The sequence below is a fragment of the Felis catus genome, chromosome D4, assembly GCF_018350175.1.
Source record: "Felis catus isolate Fca126 chromosome D4, F.catus_Fca126_mat1.0, whole genome shotgun sequence".
Taxonomy (NCBI): Eukaryota; Metazoa; Chordata; class Mammalia; order Carnivora; family Felidae; genus Felis; species Felis catus.
Window position 1 is genome coordinate 65,238,682 of NC_058380.1, and position 21,653 is coordinate 65,260,334.

The 21,653-nt window shown below is 37.8% G+C and overlaps 1 long non-coding RNA gene across 1 annotated transcript in view; it reads left to right on the forward strand.

Moving 5' to 3' along the window:
• LOC123381559 overlaps positions 1-21,653 on the forward strand; it is a 207,798-nt gene that overhangs the window by 125,813 nt on the left and 60,332 nt on the right. Inside the window, exon 5 of the long non-coding RNA XR_006588698.1 lies at positions 10,784-10,920. This is a non-coding gene — a long non-coding RNA (uncharacterized LOC123381559). The remainder of the gene's footprint in view (positions 1-10,783; positions 10,921-21,653) is intronic.

The window sequence follows — 21,653 nt, forward strand, 5'->3', positions numbered from 1 at the left end:
TTCTCATTGTCTTTTCCTTGTCCACGTTTGTAGCTAAAATCTTGCTGACAGACAACAGCAAGAAATCACAACCTATTTTCCATGATGAAAAAAGAACAAGGAGGGAAAAGGTAGTTAGTCGTATTTTTTTCCCTCATTCCTCTTTGTCGTTTCATACTTCCCGTAGTGTTTTTCCTCTCGTGTTCTTGTTTCCTTTTATCATCTCTGTTTTCCTCTCCATCCACCTATATCTCCTTTTCTTGATCCTTTCTTTTCTATCATCTTCCTCAATACCTCTTTTCTTTCTTTTTCTATTTCTTTTCTTCTCCTGAAAGACTGCAGAAGTTCATATCAATCATTAAATAAGCTTGGAACAAGTATTCAGCATCTTCATAGGACTTATAGATCAAGATATCAAAAGCTCACCACTAGGAATACTTTAAAGCCTTTATGAATAAACGGTGTCAGCTTCCTCATAAAGACCACCAGAGAAACCTGTTAACCCAACAAAACTGAATTTATTAAACTTACTGAAGCCAAGGAGAGCACCATCTTGATAGTTTCAAAATTGTCTTAAAAGGAAGAAGTTTGGGAAAGTCTTGAAATTTGGAGTCTCTGATAAAGTGTATGTTAAGGTCTGTCAAGATGGAAACTAACTGGGACTGGGAAAAGCTTATGATTTATCCTTTAGTATTGCTATACCAGCAAGTCAGGATCTTAAAGCAAGCCTTGATGATCAAACAATTGCTCCGATAAGCAAGTTGTATCTAGGTGATGAACTTTTGTCCAAATCATTTACCTGAATAGTTTGGTTTGTAAAAATATCTTCAAGGAGGGAAAAAAAAAAAAAAAAAAAAAAAATATATATATATATATATATATATATATATATATATATATATAGTTGCAGGTTAATTTTCCTGGTTAAAAATTTCCTGAGCATGGGGTGCCTAGGTGGCTCAGTCAGTTAAGCCTCTGGCTCTTGATTTTGGCTCCTGTCAGGATCTCATGGTTCATAAGATCCAGCCCTTTGTTGGGCTATGTATTGTCAGTGTGGAGCCTACTTGGGATATTCTCTCTCCCCCTCTCTCTGCCCCTCCTCTACTCATATTCATTCATTCTCTCTCTCTCTCTCTCTCTCTCTCTCTCTCTCTCCCCCCCCCCAAAATAAACATTTAAAAAAATTCCTGAGCAAGTTAAATCATATTGATATGAGTAGCCTCAGTCCTTAGTCCAAGTAGTTAAATTCTGTGGATATCCAGACTGTATGAGAAATAATGTAATCAAGAGCTTTTAGATTGGAGATACAAGTCTGGACATTCAACACGTGGCTCGCTGACCAACAGTGTTGCTCATCTGGGAACTCATTAGAAATGCAGAATCACAGATCTCGTGCCAGATTCATTAAATGAGAATCTGGATTTTAACAAGATCCCAGGTGATTCTTACATGCACATTCGTGTCTAAGAATTGGTTAGAGGAGTATTTCTTGGATGTATCTGAAAGCAATAATCCTCTGATGATCAAATGCTGATTCCTAAGCCCAAACTCAGACTTTTTGGTTCAGAATTTCCCAGGGAAAAAGCTAGGCAATCTGCAGGTTTAGCAAGTGCAACAGGTGATATTAATCAGGCAAATTTGGGAAACTGTTCCAATGCACAGAACTAGATCTAGGAAAACTATTAAAACCAGCTAGATTTTGACTACAATTTCTAAAACTTTGTTCCATCAGAAGAATGAGCTGCTTTGGGAGGTAATGAGCCTTGGTCACAGAGCTATTGTAAGTAGAGGCTGACCATCTCTAGAAATGACAGGGAAGGGAAGTTTGTTCTCTGTAGGAGATAAAACTAGATGATTCTGTGTTTCCTTCCAAATATAAAATGTAGAGTCTTCTAAATCCAGCTGTGATTTCTCAAACCAATTTGTAGAGACACTTAGTAATAAAAGCCAGAGGCAAATCCAAGAATAAAAAAAAAATTGACCCCCATTTCTGTGGCCCATTCTCGCTGCTGCCTTTCATTAGAATTTGCTGGTAATTCATCTAAACTGTGATCCCAATGGCACCAGGAACTGAAAATAGATCTACAGGTTCCAGGAAGTAATTAACGGTTTTTCTACTGAGCTCAGCTTGAATTAACTTCGAGGAGGCTTGCAGCTGCCTAGATTTTTCACACCAAGTCATGTCATGGTGCATAATTTGATGCCGTAATTTATTCACAGTTAATTCTTATTAAATGAAGCCCAGTGGCAGTTTTACCGTAATAAGGAAAGAAAGTACTGCTTGTTTTATTGCCAGAAAAATGTTCACTGAGGTGAAAAATCGAGACTCACCTATGATCTGTTAATATACAGGTAATTGTTATGTGGAGTTCTCAAATTGAGCAGCTACAAGAGTTCTCAAATTGAACTGCGATGAAGTTCCACCTCTATTTCTCTTTTATTACTCTGGTTATTTGAAGATTAGATTCAATTAGAGTTTCGCCCTTCTGGTTCAAACCCTAGTTCCAAGTTATACCACTCACACAGGATTTTGCAGCAGATATTGTAACAAAGTCAGACAGCCGTCATTTCATTCATGCATGTGAGCTCTCTCTCTCTCTCTCTCTCTCTCTCTCTCTCTCTCTCACTCTCTCGTATTAAAGCTGTTATGGAGGAAAAAATAGTCACTCTGAGGAAAGAGGAAGAAAGGAGCAAAGGGGAGGGGATCTGACAGGTGTGAAAACTGGCTTTGTCAGTCTAAGGCATGGACCTTAAATGCATAACCCGTACTCCATGCCAGTATGCATCACTTGTGTGAGTTGAGATTTCTGTTGGGGGTGTTGTTGCCATGATTGGATAGAAGTATAAAGAGGGGAAAGGAAGTATAACAGGTTCTGCGATGTTCAAACAGTCATTTGCTGGTAACTTTTTTTTTTTTTAAGAAAACAGTCTTTTCCTCAAGTTTGAATCTAAAACATAATACTTGATCCTGCCCAGTGAGTGGCATAATCACCCACCAACAATTTCATGCTAGAAATCCCCAAATAATGCTCAGTGTTCCTTCTTCCCAGCTCCACATTCAATTTGTTCACCAACTCCTGTTTATTTTACCTACTAAAATGCCCTTGAAAATAGCACATACCTGCCAAAGTAATGAGTTAATAATTCATTCTTTCATTTAACATGTATTTCTCAGCAACAATTACATATTGGACACAGTCTTACATTAGGAACCAAGGTTCCTGCTACTCAGGTAGCCCCTTAATTATATAACAAGCCTCTGTCTTCTCTCCCCTACATAAGTCTCTTTCTTCAACCAGAACATTTGTACCAAGGTGATCTCTATGGCAGGTCTGACTCCACTGAAATCTAAATGTCTTCCAACTGGCTGAAAAAAGTTCCCCAGTTTGAGTAATCATGAAAGTCACCTGAATTCTCTGGAAAGAAAGAAAAAGAAGGAAGGAAGGGGATAAGAGAAGAAGGAAGGACAGAAGAAGAAAGGAAAGAAGGAAAGGAGAGAAAGGGAGGGAGGGGGCAGTGTGGGGGGAAGGAAAATTAATCTCCAGGCCCTCTCCCTTGTCAGTTCTTATAGGGGCCAAGAAAGCTTTTTACTAGGCTGCCTGGAATTCTTATTTAGGGAAGTTCAGAAAACAAACACTAAAGACTTCAGCCAAAATACGTAGGTTGGCATTCACAATTCTCCATAATCTACTCTGACCATCCATATACACAGTACTTCACATTCTTTAAGATACTCTGTATCCTCCAGTCCATTTATTGACAACCTTGTTTGCAAACCAAAATAATTATGAAGTTTTGTAAATATTCCACACATGTAGGTCTCATCCCTATAACTCTGGAGTACACGACCCTATAGATCTAGAGTGTGGCCTGTAAACAGCCTCGCGGATTTTATCTGATACACAACCAAGTTTGAAACCTGTTGCCCTAACCACATCACATCAGACTACCAGCCTTTATTCAAAAAGCCAATCCCTTTGCTCTCACCGTGATGTTGTTTCCCTCTGGTTAGGATAATGTACTTCTCTCCCTTTGCTAATCTAGGAAACCAATTTTCAGAACTCTCTTTAATTATCACCTCCTCTGTAAAGACTTATTTGCCCCACCTCAGCTAACAGAAGTTTCCCTCTTTTGAGTTTCCATAATACTTTGCTCACATTGCTAGCCTCTTAGTGCATTCTCTTATATCTGTTGAATAAAACTGCCTCTTCTATTAGATTGTGAGAGTCTTACAAGAGATGGTGATATTTTTCCTTCTATACCTTATGTCCTAGCAACATATCTAAAACAACAGGTTGGAAAGTAGAATGGGAGAAAGGGGAGGTTGTTGAGAAGGGAACACAATGGGTGCTGTTACTATCATTCTTCAATTTCTTCACCAGAGCGGTGATCACATTGAGTATTCTTTTTATGATAATTCATTGAGCTATATAATTGTGATCTGTGTTTATCTGTTTGGAACATGTTTTACCTCAGTATTTAGTTTAGAAGGGAGAAAGAGAGATGGAATAAAAGTGTCCACCATAGTGAAGCTGAACCCATGGTCCAAACTCAGGAAGGAGACTAGCTGGTTCTTTGTCTCTCTTCTACATTATCACTTTGTCCTCAGCCATTTCCTTTAAAGTGATTGGAATCTACTGTTCTCTGCCATAGTTTCCTCTTTTATCAAACAGAGCCATGGAAGTTATGGCATAGTTCTTGACAGTCTGGTGTAACTTAAAATAAGGAGTGTCAGATTACTATTAAATAATTTGAGAGAATACAAAATTCTGATTCTAGTCAAATTCTGAGCCAACACTCTGATTTCCAGCCTTCTACGCCTCCACAATTTAGTAGTTGTGAGCTTCAAACATCTTATTCTACGTTTTTGAGACCCAGTTTCCCATATAATGAAATCGATTTTTTCATTTGTTAAATGTACTATATGCTAAACTCTATTACTATATGCCAGACTTGGGGCTTAACACTGAACACCAGACAAGCTTGGTGCCCTTAAAATGCTTACAGACTATTGGAGAAAGTATGATTACAACAATATCAGGTAAGAAGTGCCATAAAAGCCCCTTGTGGAATGTGCATGCCTATCGGAAAAGATGAATACCTCCTGTCTAATCTACCTCATATCAAAGTCCTATCATGAATTTCTAATGATATATGTACAATTTGGTCCTACCTAGGTGGCAGGAGAGGAAGAGGGACAGATTATAGAATGGAAAGCACATTGCAAAAGTTAAAGCCTTGGGTGAGATTTGCATCTTATAAAGTTGACTCTTGGTTGACTCTTGAGTGATGGTTACCTATTATAGTGGGCATTTGTTACTTCAGCTCATACTTACTGAATCTCAATCATGTGCAAGGCACTATGTTAATGACTAAAAATAGAGCAGAAAAAAAGACAGAGCTCATCTCTGCCTTTGGAAGATCACTGGAGGAACAAAAACCAGACAATTAAAATATACTACAAGGAGTATAATAGGGAGGTTGAGATTATGTCTTTCGTACATTCATATCTGAGAGAAACTGACCTAAACTTGGGAAATTGGAAAAGCCTTTCCAGGCCTGAAAGATAAAGAGGAATTAAGTAAGAAAGGAAAAGAGTGTGAAGTTCTGGGGCAGTGATTTGTCCAGTGGGAACAACACAGACAAAGATCCAAAAGAAAAGAATACAACAAGTTCAGGGAACTAAGAAAAGTGTAGAATGTCCATGAGGAAATAAATGGTAACTTCTGAGGCTGCAGAGGCTGATGTGAACCATTTCATGATAGATTCTCAAAAACTTGGTAAACTGGGTTTCAGAGTTTTGACTTATATTATGGAGGTGAACAGAGACATCAGAACCCCTTGTAAGTATTTTAAGCAGCAGAGTGACATGTGAGTCATATTTAAGAAAAAAAATCACTTAAATTGCAATTTGAGGGGCACTCGGGTGGCTCAGACAGTTGAGTGTCTGACTCTTGGTTTCGGCTCAGGTCATGATCTCACAGTTCGTGAGTTTGAGCCCCATGTCGGGTTCTGCACTGACAGTATGGAGCCTGCTTGGGATTCTCTTTCTCTCCCTCTCTCTCTGCCCCTGTCCCGCTCATGCTTGCTCGCTCTCTCTCACTCTCTCTCTCTCTCTCTCAAAGTAAATAAGTAAACTTTAAGTAGCAGTTTGAGAACTTCCTGTGGTTAAAGCCAGAGGGGGGCAGGAAGGTAAACCAGGCTAGGCTCCCTGGCAATTTATACTCAGCACATAACACATGGTGTGCTGGGCCATAAACGAAGGCACAGGATAAGCACGGTGTACTTTCAAGAAGTTAACATTTTGCTTAGAATTGGGGATAAAATAAATTTGTGTTCTGTATTTCGGGAAGTTTCACCACATACTCGTACATACAAATTCAGCAGCACCTTACTATTCTCAGGCAGCCAAGCTCATGTTTTCATCATGAAAACTTGCAAAGTAGAAAACTATTTGTAGCAACCAATTAGGAAACTTGGCACTTGGGTGCAGTCCCTGAGGCTTCCCAAAGAAACAAGTAACAAAGATGATAGCACTGCTCAGCCACAATTAGTGACTCAGTACTAAGCAGCAGTCATGAATATAAAAACCATGGGATGTACTTAGATGTTTATTTAAAGTATGGGCTTTATTATTGGGGAGATGCAAATTAGTCTAAATTTCGGTAACTGTTGTGTGAAAAAAAAACTGAACAATTACTGCACGAAACTCCCTTTCAGCAACATTTAAAAGCCAATCATGCAAATTTTGAAGGAAAATCATCAGAAGTTTGGGAGCTAAAAAGAGAAATGTCTTGACTAGGAGCAAAACAATAAAAAGAACAATCAAACAAGCAAATGAAAAATTGTCTGACACTGTCTTCAAGATCACTTTCAAAATCATTTTGGAAAGAAATATCATATTTAGAAGTACATCTAGAAAAGTGCTATGCTGCAAATATGGCCAAATCTGTTTTGAGTCAAAAAGGGGTAACCAAATACTTCCCATAGAGATCTCCCAAACCAGCACATTTTAATATATTACAGACATAAGAACAACTTGTGAAGAGGTTGAGGTAAACCTGCTTATTTTTACAACTGCTTGAAAACATTGTTATCATTTGAAAAATATTTGTAATTATTATTATAAAGACATTTTCCATAATTTGAGTGAGTTTTCTAGTAAAAAAGGAGTTTGAAATTGTATGTAGAAATTTCCTGGGTGACTATAAGATTATTTGTGATTTTTCTGCGCTGGGAGTTGTATCAGGATACCAGGTGTCATCAACATGGTCTGAAAACTAGCTTATGGTTTTTTTCACTTATAAGCCTCTTAAAGACATCTAGACATTAAATAAGTAAAACAGAAAAACCCCATAAATGGAATAATTTAACAATTCTAACATAAATGTAACTAATTCTGTTCCTCTCTCACGCACCTGTTCCCTTCAGAACCATACCAATAATTAGTGCTATGATAGCAGCAACCAACACAGAGTGAGTATTTCACTAGAGAGAGGTAAACTACACCCAGTCTGGGGAGTATTTTATTACAGGAATGTGCATGCTTTCAAAGGTATTAAGTAATTTGTATTCTAGAAATGCTCATTTTCCAATTCCAGTTCATGAGTGGGAGGTTCTCCCCACCCCTTAAGGAATTCTCTGGACACCAGCGAGGCATCCTACAATTTCACATAATTCTGACATTATCTACCCAGAGATAGTATCCACTAAGGGTTCAGTCCTACAAGAGTCACCTGCCTCCCCACTTCAAATGGCACTTGCAAGTCCAGGTTGTTACCTCTACTCCTGACCAATGGGCGATAAACCAGAGGTTTCTATGACCCCTTCCTTTGGCTCAGTTAATTTGGTGGAATGGCTCAGAGAGCTCAGAAAATCTGTTTACTGGGGCAAGGGTGAGGAACTTCCACACTCTGAGCGAACCACTCTTCCCAAACCTCCATGTGTTCACCAGCGCAGAAGCTCTCTAAAACCTTGTCATTTGGGGGTTTATGGAGGACTCATTTACAAAGGTATGATTGATGACATCATTGGCCGTTGACCATTTAACTCCATCTCCACTTCTCTCCCTTCCCTTGGAGGAGATTGGGAATGGATGTGGGGTCCAGGTACCTGAATATTCCAATGTTCTAAATCACAAAGGTGGTTTCTCTGACAACCAGCACCGCACACCCCCCCCCCATCCAGAAGTTACCTAACAGCTTTCCAAAACTCACCTTATTAACATAACAAAAGACACTTTTATTGCTCTTATCACAGGAAATTCCAGTGGTTTTAGGAGCCAGGACCTAAGAGCAGACCAAATTTGTATTTCTCAGAAATCATAATATCATAAATTCATAGAAGTTTTGTTTTGTTTTGGGGTTGTGTTTTAACTTATATAATGTTTTGAAATACTTAGGAGTCTTGAAGTGAGAAAGGGAAGGAGTTCGACATTGACAGGGCTCAGAGGACATCCACATATTGTAGAGTTGAATAGGCACCTCTTTTGGAACACAAGGGATGTGGTATTTCTATCAGTTTCTTTTATTTTCTGTATAAGCCTATTTTCCTCTTTTAAGCTGCTGTGCCAGGGGACTCTTGAACAATTGAACTTTACAGGCCCTGGTGACTTTTTGGCCATCTGCCACATAGCTCCTTTCTCAACTATAAAGCTATACCACAAAATTGAAACTAGAAGAACATGGTACCTCAGGGTTTGGGCAATTCCATTTCAAGAAATAATTTATGTGATTAACAACACAGTAAGAAACAAAACTGTGAGATATTGTACAGTCCTGTATTCAAAAAAAAATTATTTCTACAATATTTCTATTAGAGATAGGGGAGCCTGACTGTCCTGGCTTCAACTGAGAAAAGAAAAGTTGCGAATTGGCTTGCCTGCAGACAATTTTTTTTTTAATCCTCAGTTTCCTAAAGCAGAAGATAAATCTTTACTTCTCATATGTAATATCTGATTATGGTATATTGAGTGCAGTTTTTGACAGATTCATTTGACTAATGTCTGTCTCTGAAGTTCTGAATCTTCTCTCGTTACCTTATTATTATTACTATTATTATTATTACTAATTATTATTATTATGAGTCATTTAGTTCATTTAGCACTTAGCAAACGTAAAGTTTTATTTCCTGGTTTGAGCCAAAAATTCTCAAAATTAGTTGGATGTGGAGTTATTTTTTAAAATATCTATAAGTAAGGATGCCAGGACCAACAGTAACCATCTAGAAATGCTCTCTTTAGTGAACTTGTCTGTTTATTTCTCTAGACTATAAATTACCTGAAGGTGTGTGTGTATGAGTGTGTGTGTGTGTGTGTGTGTGTGTGTGTGTGTGTATATATATATTTTTTATTTTCCTTGCAGAACATAGAGCCACAGAGTATGCCAATAAATTTTGATGAATGAATAAATGAAACAGGAAAAAATTAATGAATGAAATATCTAAAGTGTCACTGAGCTAATGGTATATATAAGAAAGGTATTAGATATACAAATTAGTTATTATAAGGCACTTTACAAGGAATACCAAGGACACTGTTTTGTCTCAGTAGTTAATACTACTTCTTTTGCCTTCTCTGAAGTCATCCTGAAAAGTAAATTGTGATTGTTTTCTCTAAATGACTCAAAAATGAGAACCCCAAAGATATTCCTTGAGGAGAGGAGGGACAGAAAGACATTTCACACAAATAAGGAATAAACAAACAAAAGCCCCAAATTATGACTCAAGAAAAATATGTTGGTAGTACAATGTCTGAAACAAATTGTCAATTCTGTCTTGACTTCTGATGTTAAAGATTTTTATATGTCTGTATACATAGTACCTTGTACATATAAGGCATTTCTTTCTATGTCAAGCAGATTGTGGCATTCTTAAGAAATTTTCAATTGCAGTCCAACTGTTAGGGTTCTGCTCTCCAAAAAAAAAAAAAAAAAAAAAAAAAAAAAAGGAAAACCAAAATGTTAATGAGAGTGAGAAATTATGCTCCCGAATTGTCCTGAGTTTCCATTTCTGATATCATTCTGTATCACAACTTCCTTCTTCCTCATCAGTATCTCCCCCACTAGAACATAGGCTCTTTGTGTCCAGAAACTATGTCTGATTCTTGTATTTCCAGCAACCAGCTCAGTGCCAAGCTCATAAGGGGTAAAGTAAGTAGATATCTATCAAGTGAACAAATGAAAGAATGAATGAGCATAAACATGCATCTGGAATATCTGTAGAATACGATTTCAAGTTTATGCACTGGCAGATGAAGAAGACTGTCAGGATTAATCAGAAATGAAAACTATATTCTGTACAGCCAGAATTTAAGAAAATTGTTGTGATTCACATGTACCTGAGCTTTACTGCCTCATTTCCCCTTCTGTTTGGATTTTAACACAGGGAAGGGAAATTCAACACTTACAGAATACATTAGAAAGAGACCAAATCTATGCAATCATGAAACCACAAAATGAAGAATGAAAATTTAGGATACCTTATTTGAAATTATTATGATAAAAGTAAACATTTGGTGGAATACACAATTTTTTTAAATAGGAAAAAAAAGACGAAAGCAAGATTATATTATAATTTTATAACACTTTCCAGTTAATAAATCATCTTTAAAAATTAAAATTGGCAAGCATATATTTGATGTATATATAGTTGTATATATACATACATATATATATGTATATATAGTTTCCATATACATGTCCTAGATTATTACAGCATATATTCATAAAAGGTATTAGATAAATATCATCTGAACTTCATAAAACCTTTATAGGTAGCTGAGTCCTAAATATGATTATATTTACAGGTCAGGAAAATGAGTGTTAAAGAAGTTAAATTACTTGCTCACCCACACAGGACCAAGATTCAAGCAGGGATCCTGACTCTAGTCACATGAAAAGTGTCAGCTTGCATGGTCATCAATTCCCAGAGAGCTTATGAAAGGTATGTGGAAGTGAAAGAGCGTTTCAGTCTGGCTTTCACCCAGACCACTTTCCTTTGTGCTTGTTTGACCTGCCTATGTGTCCATGGCTCCCCAGTCCTCTGGATCCTAGGGCTGCTGTTCCCTTACTCCTCTTAGCCTACCATTTATCTGCTTTTGCCACCCCTCCCCCAGCCTCAACCCCAGTTCTCAAGTGATGATATTAATCCTCTTGCTTCCAATTCAGAAAAGTAATCAGACTTTCTCCTGAGATGCTGGCATCCCAAACTGTCTTTGGTACCAGGTATAAAATATTCAAGATCAGTGTGGGGTCTATAATGCATGCTAAATGTCATTTAATCTTGCCGCTGAACCTAGCTGTCCACCTTTTTAGCTTTAGCACCAAAGAGGAAAGCAAGGATCTGTGCTCAGACCTCCTGAGAGTTTCACGACGGGTTGTGAGTTACTCAGCTTTTGTCTGCAGAAACAGAAGCATGGGGGCGCCTGGGTGGCTCATTCGGTTAAGCATCCACACTCTTGATTTCTGCTCAGGTCATGATCTCACAGTTCCTTGAGTTCAAGCCCCACATTGGGCTCTTGTGCTTACATTGCAGAGCCTGATTGAGATTCTGTCTTCCTTTCTCTCTGCCCCTCCTGCCTTCTCTCTCTCTCTCTCTCTCTCTCTCTCTCTCTCTGTCGCAAAAATAAACTTAAAAAAAAAAAAAGAAAGGAAGAAACAGAAGCATGGGCTTCAAGATGTTGGTCAATATCCATGCGTCAGGGAAACAAGCCACATAGATTCTCTTCTCCTATCACCTGGAAACCACAGACTACCCTGGCTTCCTGGCTCCCCAAGGACAGTCTCATCTGCTAAAATACTAAAAAACAGTGAGTTGTGGTATTTGTCAGGGAGTGGAATCATCATATAATGCAACCAGACTTAATCCAATGCTGGTCCCCTGGGGTTTTACCCTACCACCTAATCAGTACCTGAAGTTGCCCTACCTCCCTCCCCTGCCAACCTCCCAGCCTTGTCCCACCACTTTGGACATCAGTCCACGGAGGTTCTTTCTATCCTTGTACTAAGAACCAGAGGCTCCTGCCTGTAAGCCAGACCACAGGAGCCTCGGGCAGCAGTGTACTTACAAGTTATACAATTCTTTTATTTTTTAATTGTCTCACTGAATTTTCAATACAAAAGTTAAAATTCTCAAGATTTCACAGATGAGGAAAGTGAGCTTTAGAGAAATTAGAAGTGATGTTATAAAACTAATTTAAGTCAGAGGCCCAGTTGAAATGTAGGCAGTCTGATTCCAGCTCTGGGGCAGGAGAAGGGCAGTAGGGGTGGTGGGTACAGACAATGGAGACTTTACCACCACATGTGATGCTCTGATACCTGCTGCCCTAGGCAGTGGCATATACCAAGGAGGCCTTTCTTGTCACAGTGCTTAAAGCCCAGTAATGCTGAATTAGAGGTGACCCACTGGTAATGGCAAAAAAGCACCAATGCAGCATTTGGACCATTTTTAACCCTAGTTGCTTTAGTCCCGGTAAACTGTTAATGGAACCACACAGGGAGCGAGGATAGACCAAAGGACTTCAGAACATGGACATATTGGAGAAATTTTGGTTTTCCCTCCAAGAGAGTCCTTTCTTAGGAAACACTCTCAAACAGTTCATGGCAGATTTGTACAGAAAGCAGAATTTATTCAGTGCCTCCCAATTACCCAAAGTCCCTGACTCTCTAACACATCTTCAAGGGCTTTGTGTTCTGCCTCTGCTCACCTTTCATACCTCATCTATCCCTTCAGCACACTACCAGTATGACCTGTCTGCAGTTCCACAAAAAAAGACTGTGTTTGCTCTTATGTCCAGGTTTTTTGTTCACACCTTTGTTTCTGTCTGGAACATACTTTTCAAGTCTCTTTTTTCTTTTGTTATCTTCCACAAATAAGCTTAGCCATTATTATATTTGGAAAATCTCTCTGAATTCCCCTAATTACATTAGTTACCCTGATGTGTCTTTCTCTGATCACACACTGTACTGTACCCGCTTGGTGATGATGTCACTCAAACATAAGCTCTTGAAGACTCGAGACCTTTCTATATGCTAGAAATATGTCTGGTACATCGTGTACACTCCAAAAATATTTATTAATTTAATTTTTAATTGTTACTGTTAAAGAGAATTGTTAATTTCAAAATTGTCTAAATTTATAGGAATTGGAGTAGTAGCAAATGTGGACAGAAATAGAGGGATAGAACCATAATAAATGGCAAGTTAAGTTGGGGTAGATCAGGAGTGGCCTTTGTGCTAGATATTTTTTCCTCCCTTCTTGATGCATTTTCCTTCCTAATCTATCCTGCTCTGGGTTCCAAGAGGCCAAACTTTGGGGACTATATTTGCCATGTTCCCTTACCAATCTGACTTCCTTTTGGGTTCTGCTAGAGGATGCACCAGATGGGAGGTTATGAAGCACATATTGAGACATTTGTTTTCTTAGCTCCCTACTTGCCAGGCTGAATCCCAGCTATTTAATTTCCAAAGTGTTCATCTTCTATGAGTGACCCTCTCCTGAGGCTGCAGCTCTCACCTAGTTCAGGAATAGAGGCTAAGGTTTGCCATCAGTTGGGAATTTCTCTTTACCCTCCCCCCATACACATTTGTAAATGGCTGCCTTTGTAAACTTGTAAATGGGTGCACCATCTTCCTTCAAGGAACCTAAGCTATACAGCCTTATATTTCATGATATTTGGACTCAGTTCTGTAGGAAATGAGAACCCAGAAGGTTTTAGAATATCAAGATATCCATACAACTTGAATGTTAGCAGGAAGAAAAAAAAAACCTGTCACATTCTTCTCCTTAGGAGCAGAGTCCTTGCCTTATTTGATGCCGTAACCAGTGCTTAGAGGACTGTATGATATACATGGCCCACAACACATGCTTATTAAACAAAATAAGTAACCTTGGAAACAATTGATTAAATCTGTGTAGCCTAAAGCTTGGATTTTAATCAAGTACAGACAAAGGGAGTACTTTTTTTTTTTTCTTTTTAAAAGAGTCTCTAGTTATTGGAAAGAAAGAGCAACAAAACAGGTAGATTCCAGAAAAATCCTATAAGCTAAAAGCTGGCAATCTAAATGAGTAATTCACCAAGAAAGTAGGACCTGAAAATCACCTCTTCCCATGTAGGTGTTGTTGTACTGGCTCTTACACAGCCATCTATACTGTGACCACGGATAATTCCTCTCAGTGATTAACTGCATGGGGACAGTGCTGCAGTGAGCAATTATTGCTTTACAATCCATAAGGACAGACCAGGAATCGAAGGCATTATTGCCAGCAAGGCACCATTTACCTCATCCCGCAGACATCACTCTGATATCAAAAGGTGGTTGACTTTGATAAACTTTCCAAGTATAGAGCCTGTGAGGATATTTTTAGAATCAGGAAGCCTGCAAGATAAATACAAGATGCCAAACAGAACTGAGGAAGTGAAGGGGGAAAGGAGGAGGAATTAAACAAAGAAAAACACTGCTAAATTTCCTGAACAAATTCTTCTACTTCCCCCTTGTGGCCAAATTTCCCAAGAACTATGATTTCTTTATGCCTCAAAGCAACATTTATTATTATTCTTTGGGTCAGATTATAAAAATAAAACTTGTTTATTACAAAAGATGGAAAATGCATTGGAGTGGCTAGATAGAATGCCTTGTGGGGATGCATAAATTCTGCAATGGGGTTTTATCATGTTTTTACGAAAGCTTAACCAAGAACAAAGAGATACATCCAGGAGCTTGAGTGGTATAGAAAGGTGAACTCCCATCTGCCTAGAAACTCCTTTAACTCTCATGATCACCCTGTGTGGTAAATAGCATTATCCCAACATTAGTAATCTAAGAGTGGCTATGAAAACTCATATATTTGCTGCCTACTGCGTTCTAGCGTGTACAAGCATTCTGCATAAACTCATTTAATCTTCAAAATATCCCTATGGGGTTAGGTGAGAAAACCAACTTTTATTTAACTTCCCAAGGTAATACAGCTTATATAAGACAGAGATAGACCTTTAATCTGGTCTTTGAACTACAAATTCTCCAGTATTTCCACTGTTCCATGTTGTTCATCATTTTCTCTCTGAATTCCTCTTTTTAACTTTCCACCAGTTATTTCTTAAAAGTAGTCTTGCATCCCCCCAGTAGGGACACCTATGACTTCTAGGGGATTCTTCCACATTTATACTGTTCCATAAATATTCCACCTACCAAAGATGGGATAAAGATTCTTGTCTTGACCCTGTGCCTTAATGACATATTCATATTAATAATTAGTGGGATGACCAGAATTATAAAATGGGCTTTGTTCTCTTCAACCCACTCTGCTCCTAGAGTAGGGGACACTATGGAGGTAATAGTGCAGCATTATTTTCTTTAAAATTATAGTAGACACATTTGGATTTAAGGGACAATACACAGGGGGAATTATCAAATTTTCTGAGTTGGAAGTGGATGAATAGAGAGGTACAGAATTTGTGAACTACTGTATTTGGGGGAATATTTGAAAAAAACTGCAAAATCACATATGCCTATTCAAAACACTGTATAATAGAGAGGGGATAAAGGAATATATACTGTTTGCTCACTTATCTCTTTTATCCACACCAGAAAATCTTAATTCTAACTTTAGGACTGCAGGATACGCTTAATTCTGCCAAGTTACCCCGTAATATTTAAATGAAAATGTATATTAATTAGCATCTTAAAAATATGTTATGCAGGCTATTGGAGGAGTTGTCATAGGCTAGGTGGATGGGAGTAGAAGTAGAAAACATGGGACAGTGATTATCAAATTCCCAGTATTTACTATTTTATTTCTTCAGTGCCCTAGATCATTTGGTAATGACAAAGGGCTCAGCTGCTGCTTGGGTTTAATTCCTGGCTTTACAGCTCACAAAAATGTGGCCCTGAACAAGTTACTTACCCCATCTAAGCCTCTGACCCCACATTTGTGGTGATGAAACCAAAATTTGTTGTGAGGCTCAAATGAGTCCTTCCCTTAAGCACTTGGTGTAAAGGACACTCAACCGATGTTTGCTCTTTGTGTTAGAGCTTGAAAATTACTCCACTCAAAATTTACCTTCAAGAGAGCATCTGTGAATGACTGGCTAACAGTGGTTATACTGTGGCTGGAATCAGCACCAGGAACACTCTGGATGGCATTATTTCTTTGGTGATTTTTCTGCTAATAAGACTCCTTTTCATACTTTAAAAGCTTGAAAATATGTCTCTTATTTATATAATAATTATGTTTTCAAATGCAATTGTATGTAGTTTTTCATTTGGTGTGACAACCAACACTTTAGCTTCATGGCTACCATCCTGTTTCTGTGACCAGTCCCGGCACTGGACTCTTTAAAAAAATTTTTTTTAATTTTTATTTATTTTTGAGAAACAGAGAGTCACAAAGTACAGGCAGGGGAGGGGCTGAGAGATAGGGAGACAGAGAGAGACAGAGACAGAGAATCCAAAGCAGCCTCCAGGTTCTGAATTTTCAGCACAGAACCCAACGCATGGCTTTAACCCACAAACTACGAGATCATGACCTGAGCCGAAGATGGCTGCTTAACCAACTGAGCCACCCAGGCACCCCTACCAGACCCTTAAGTTTTGACTAAGCCTTCCCAGAAGGACCAGTATGAGAGCACCCACATTTACCCAATGCATGAGGCTGGAAGCTAGGCTGGAATTTGGAAAAATCACTGAAAGTTCACATGGTGCCTTCCTGCCCTCTGCCTTTAAACAACTGTATAAAATACCTGCTGGACGATGTGACAACCACCAAGAGGTTGCCAATTAAGTTTTTGACACTGATCATCATATCATTATGTGAATTAAAAACAAACTAATATATATTTGTCTGATTATAAAAGCAAAGCAACTATAGAGAGACATGAAAAAGACAATGAAACAATCCTTTTGTTGGTGGCAGTGGAAAGAGACCCTGTTAATGTTTTAATGCATTTAATGTCACTATTTTTCTATGAATTTTTATGCTTTTGCTTTCTTTGTTATAGAGGGATTAAAGATGCATAGAATTTTTAATTAATCAAAGAGTAAAAAAATATATATCTCTTGTTACAGTCTTCTCAGACAGTGGATTTGATTATCTGAAGTTGCAAATACAAATTGGTCTTAAAAAGACAATAGTATTAAGGACCTAATTACCCACCACCTATCAGCACCATGAGGACCAAAAGCATAGTTACGTTAGTCTCCTCTTCTATTCCCATAGTATTTTTGTCATGTGTTCTAAACCATAACAGATCTGTCTCCCTACAAGTACCCTGTGAGTTCTTTGAGAACAGGATCTATGAGTGCTATGTCTTGGGGAGAGAGATCAATGTAATAGTTAAGAGAGAGAACTCTGGAGTAAGATTGTTCAGGTGGGTTTGTTCATTCAGCTATTCAATGTTTTGGAGAATTACTCAGCTTCCTCATTGAAAAAACCAGGACACCAAAGGTTTGTTCCAAGAATAAAATGAGGTGATCCACAGATGAAGAAGTTAGTGCTTAGGTAATGCTCAACAGACATTATGTTACACATCCAGAAACAAACATTGAATGTAGCATGGAAAAGGTACCAAAAAAAGTATTGAATTAAATATGTTCAGCCTGAGCAATAATTGTGAAGTTGCAATCTAAAAGATCTGATCCAGGCTTGTCACTGACTCATTGTGGGAATTTTTATGTGTCATCCTCTCTGGGTTTTGTCTTTCTCACCTGTAATATGGGAATACTGAGTGACATAAAGCCAAACCGTAATAAGGGTCATACAAAGATATTATGCTCAAGCACCATGGGTAGATTTTCCTGAGAATGAATTCCCAGAGAAGCACTAATGACTCAGAAAAGATAAATGCTTTTGAAGGTTTTTTCCGTACTTTTTATCTCTCTCTTCCAGAAAACCTGTGCCAGTTCTCAAATTCAGTAGCAGAGTACCTGAATTCGTATTTTCTCTCACCAAAAAGATGTCTGTTATTTTTAAAATGATTTCCCAATTTGATGCTTTCTTCCATCCTTATTGTTTTGTATAGATGTTTTGTTGTTATTGCTGTTGTTGACCCTTGGTTTCTCTGTGTTTTACGCACATATCAACAATTCGTGTTGTACGTTTGTGTACTTTCTATTTCCTTTATCCATTTTTCTAGAAGACCACTCCACATTTCCTTGCAGATATGTAGTATCTCATTATATATTAGGGATATTAACATGATGTGGGATTTTCTCATCATTGTTGGAGGTACTAGCAGAGGAATGATTATGAAATAGAACAGTAGGAAACACTAAACCATAAAGGTTGCAACAAATACTAGCCTTTTTGGTAACATTATAAAATAATCCCTAAGATCTTAACTTTAAACCAAATTTAGACTTAGAAAACTCATTTGTATTAATCTTTATACCCTATAGAGTTTATAGCCTTCTATTTATAAGCATTATCTCATTAGCAAAATCCAGAACTTCTGGGGTACCTATGACAAATTGTGTGAAGAAGAGTTTTAAAATGGTAAGATTTTAAAGTTGTCATGTTACTTAAAAAGAGCCTGCTTTTGCAGTTAGAAGCTTGAGTGAATTCTCACTGATTAGAGTTTAGAACCTCTTAAAAATATTTAATGAACCAAAACAGTTGTTCTAATATTAAACACCCTCTCAGTAAATCTTAAAGAGGTTTAGTATTGAACCAGAATAATCTCTTTTTTTCTAAATTCAGAAACCATTCACTTTAATACATGTTAAAAGGTTTTGAAACATTTTGGCAAAATAAGATTAGTTTTCTTTTTCCTCAGGATTATCCCAAATACCAAAACCAACACCAAAAAGCAGAAACAAAAACAAAACAAAACAAAAACCTTAGCTTATAAAGAAAACACATGGCCTTTATTTTTAAAAACAAACCACTTAGTAATTGAGCTACTACTCCTGGAAGGCTTCTTTCTGTTAATGGATTTTTTTTGTAGCTTTTAGTTCATTGCTATTAGTGAGAGTTATATACACCTTCCTTTCTGTCACCAGAACACCTACATTTATGTGTTTATTATCCCAGAGTCCTCTTTGGGAAGAAGTATTAGCCTTTGTATCTCCAGAGCCACACAAGGCTTGGTCCTTCACAGATATAAAGTAATATTTCACTGAACTGAGTAATGGTGAAGACATATACAAGACACAAGGTATGAATTTACCCTCTTCCTACTGATTATAGACAGAAAAGAAAAGTTTCAAAAATGTTTAGCCAACATTTTCCAAAGTGACATACCATAGATAGTGTTGCCAGAGATATTTCAAGGTATCCTCATAATAGTGGAAAAAGTTAAATATTTGGGAAATATTTCCTTCTCTTAGAGATCAATGTACCAGTGCACCCATGAAGTCTCTGAAGAAATACTGCAGCCTAAGGAAAAAGACCATTTCATACACATCTCTTTCAGCTTCTAAAATAAAGAGACAATAAGTTACCTGGTTTATTTGAAAAGTTGCCAGGGGCTCTTGGGTGACTTAGTTGGTTGAGCATGTGACTCTTGATTTCAGCTCAGGTCATAATCTTGTGGTTTGTCAGTTCGAGCCCTGCGTCTGGCTCTGCACTGACAGTGTGGAGCCTGCTTGGGATTCTCTCTCTTCCTGTTTCTCTGCCCCTCCCCTGCTTGTGCTCTGTCTCTTTCTCAAAATAAATAAATGAAGCTTAAAAAAAATTGCCAGAAGATAATAAATAAAATTGGACATATTGCCTTATGAAAGAAGAACAGAGAGCTATATGGTAAGAGTCAATAGAGAGAATTATAGACTAAGAAACAAAACAAACTCATTAAATTAAAATTTCATTCTGCAATGGGGTGCAGTAAGTAATAGACTTGACCTGCAGAAAATAAAGTCAATAATATGGCAAATAAACTTGAAAAACTCTAAGAATGCAAGGTAAAAAGACATAGAGATTGGGGCTTCTGGGTGACTCAGTCAGTTGAGCATCCGACTTCAGCTCAGGTCATGATCTCACAGTTTGTGGATTCGAGCCCCGCATCAGGCTGTGTACTCACCGCTTGCTCAGAGCCTGGAGTCTGCGTCAGATTGTGTCTCCTTCTCTCTCTGCCCCTCCCCCACTCACGCTTTGTCTCACTCTGTTTCTCAAAAATAAATAAATGTAAAAAATTAAAATAAAAAAAGACATAGAGATAAATATATGACAATGCGATAAACACTTCGAACAGAATCACAGATCCAACCTATGAATTAAGTGCACTACTCTTGAAAAGATTAATAGCAAGAGCAAAACCAAGATACAGTCTAAGAACTTCTGAGGAAAAAAAAATGAATAAAAAAAACTAGAAACTACACATAAAATGACCTACTAAGTTAAATGAAAAACACATAAAAAATCATATCATATCCAGATTTATCCTGGGTTCTGGCATTTTTAACTCTTTACTTTGGCAATGTATATATACAAAAATGAAGGAAACAATATAAGGAACCCCTGTGTATCCATCACTCAGCTTCAACAATTACAAATATTATGTTAGTTTTTCTTTTTTATTGTATCCTCTTTTTACCTTTTGGGAGGAATATTCTGTACTTTGTGTCCTTTTGCCTATAAATACTCAGTACACAACTTTAATAAATAAGAACAAATTTTTCATATAACCACCATAATATTAGCACATCTAACATTGTTAATAGTGATCTTAATTTCCCAGACCATAAAAATACAGAGAAGTCAGACAACCATCTGTTTGCAGCTAAAGTATCTTTAGTTTTTAAAACAAACCAACGAAAACAGAAACCACCTTGTATAAACATAGTTTATTTATTTGAGAGAGAGAGAGCGTGCATGGGCACATGTGTGTGCATGTGAGTGGGGAAGGGACAGAGAGAGAGAGGGAGAGAGAGAGAGAGAGAGAATGAATCCCAAACAGGCTCCAAACTATCAGTGCAGATGATATCAGCCCTGACTCAGGGCTCGAGCTTATAAACTGTGAGATCATGACCTGAGCCAAAATCAAGAGTCAGATGGACACTCAACCAACTGACCCACCCAGGCACCCAAACCTTGTATAAACATTCTTAAGGCCCATCTTAGAATTGGAAGGGCTGTGAAAATGAGGATCTCTAAGTCCAAGCTTCTTTAGCTTCATGGTAGATTTGCCTCTGGCTGGAACCTGTATGCCACTTGGTAGCATCCCATTAAGAGATGGCAAGACTCTACAGGGTGTATGATTACATGACATACCAAGTGAGGCTGGACTTCAGTCAGGGAATAGAAAATCTATTTGTCTTATTGCTGCTTTTTCCTCAACATCAAGGATGGTGCTTGATACTCAAAGGACACTTAATAAATATTAAATGAATGAACTATGGCAGTAGAATACTCACAGTCTCATCAAAGATTTCCATGCCTCAGACATATCAGAACTACTGGATTGTAAGCAGGAGTGATAGGAGGAACAAGGAGCTTCTCAGCAGTAATAGATATGGACCAAATCAAAAAACAAAAAAAAAAAAAGAGGGGCTTGTTCCATTTCCTTGGCACAGCATAGGATGCAGAGACCTTAGTACAACACCAGAAGGTTGAATCCAATTAATGAATTAGACTGAAATTTTGGCTGGCAAGACAGGATGAGGGTTAAAATGCTAATTATTTTCTTTGAAAGGAAATAAATGCTATTTTTCTTGCAAAGGTGAGGATCCATACCAAGATTCATAACT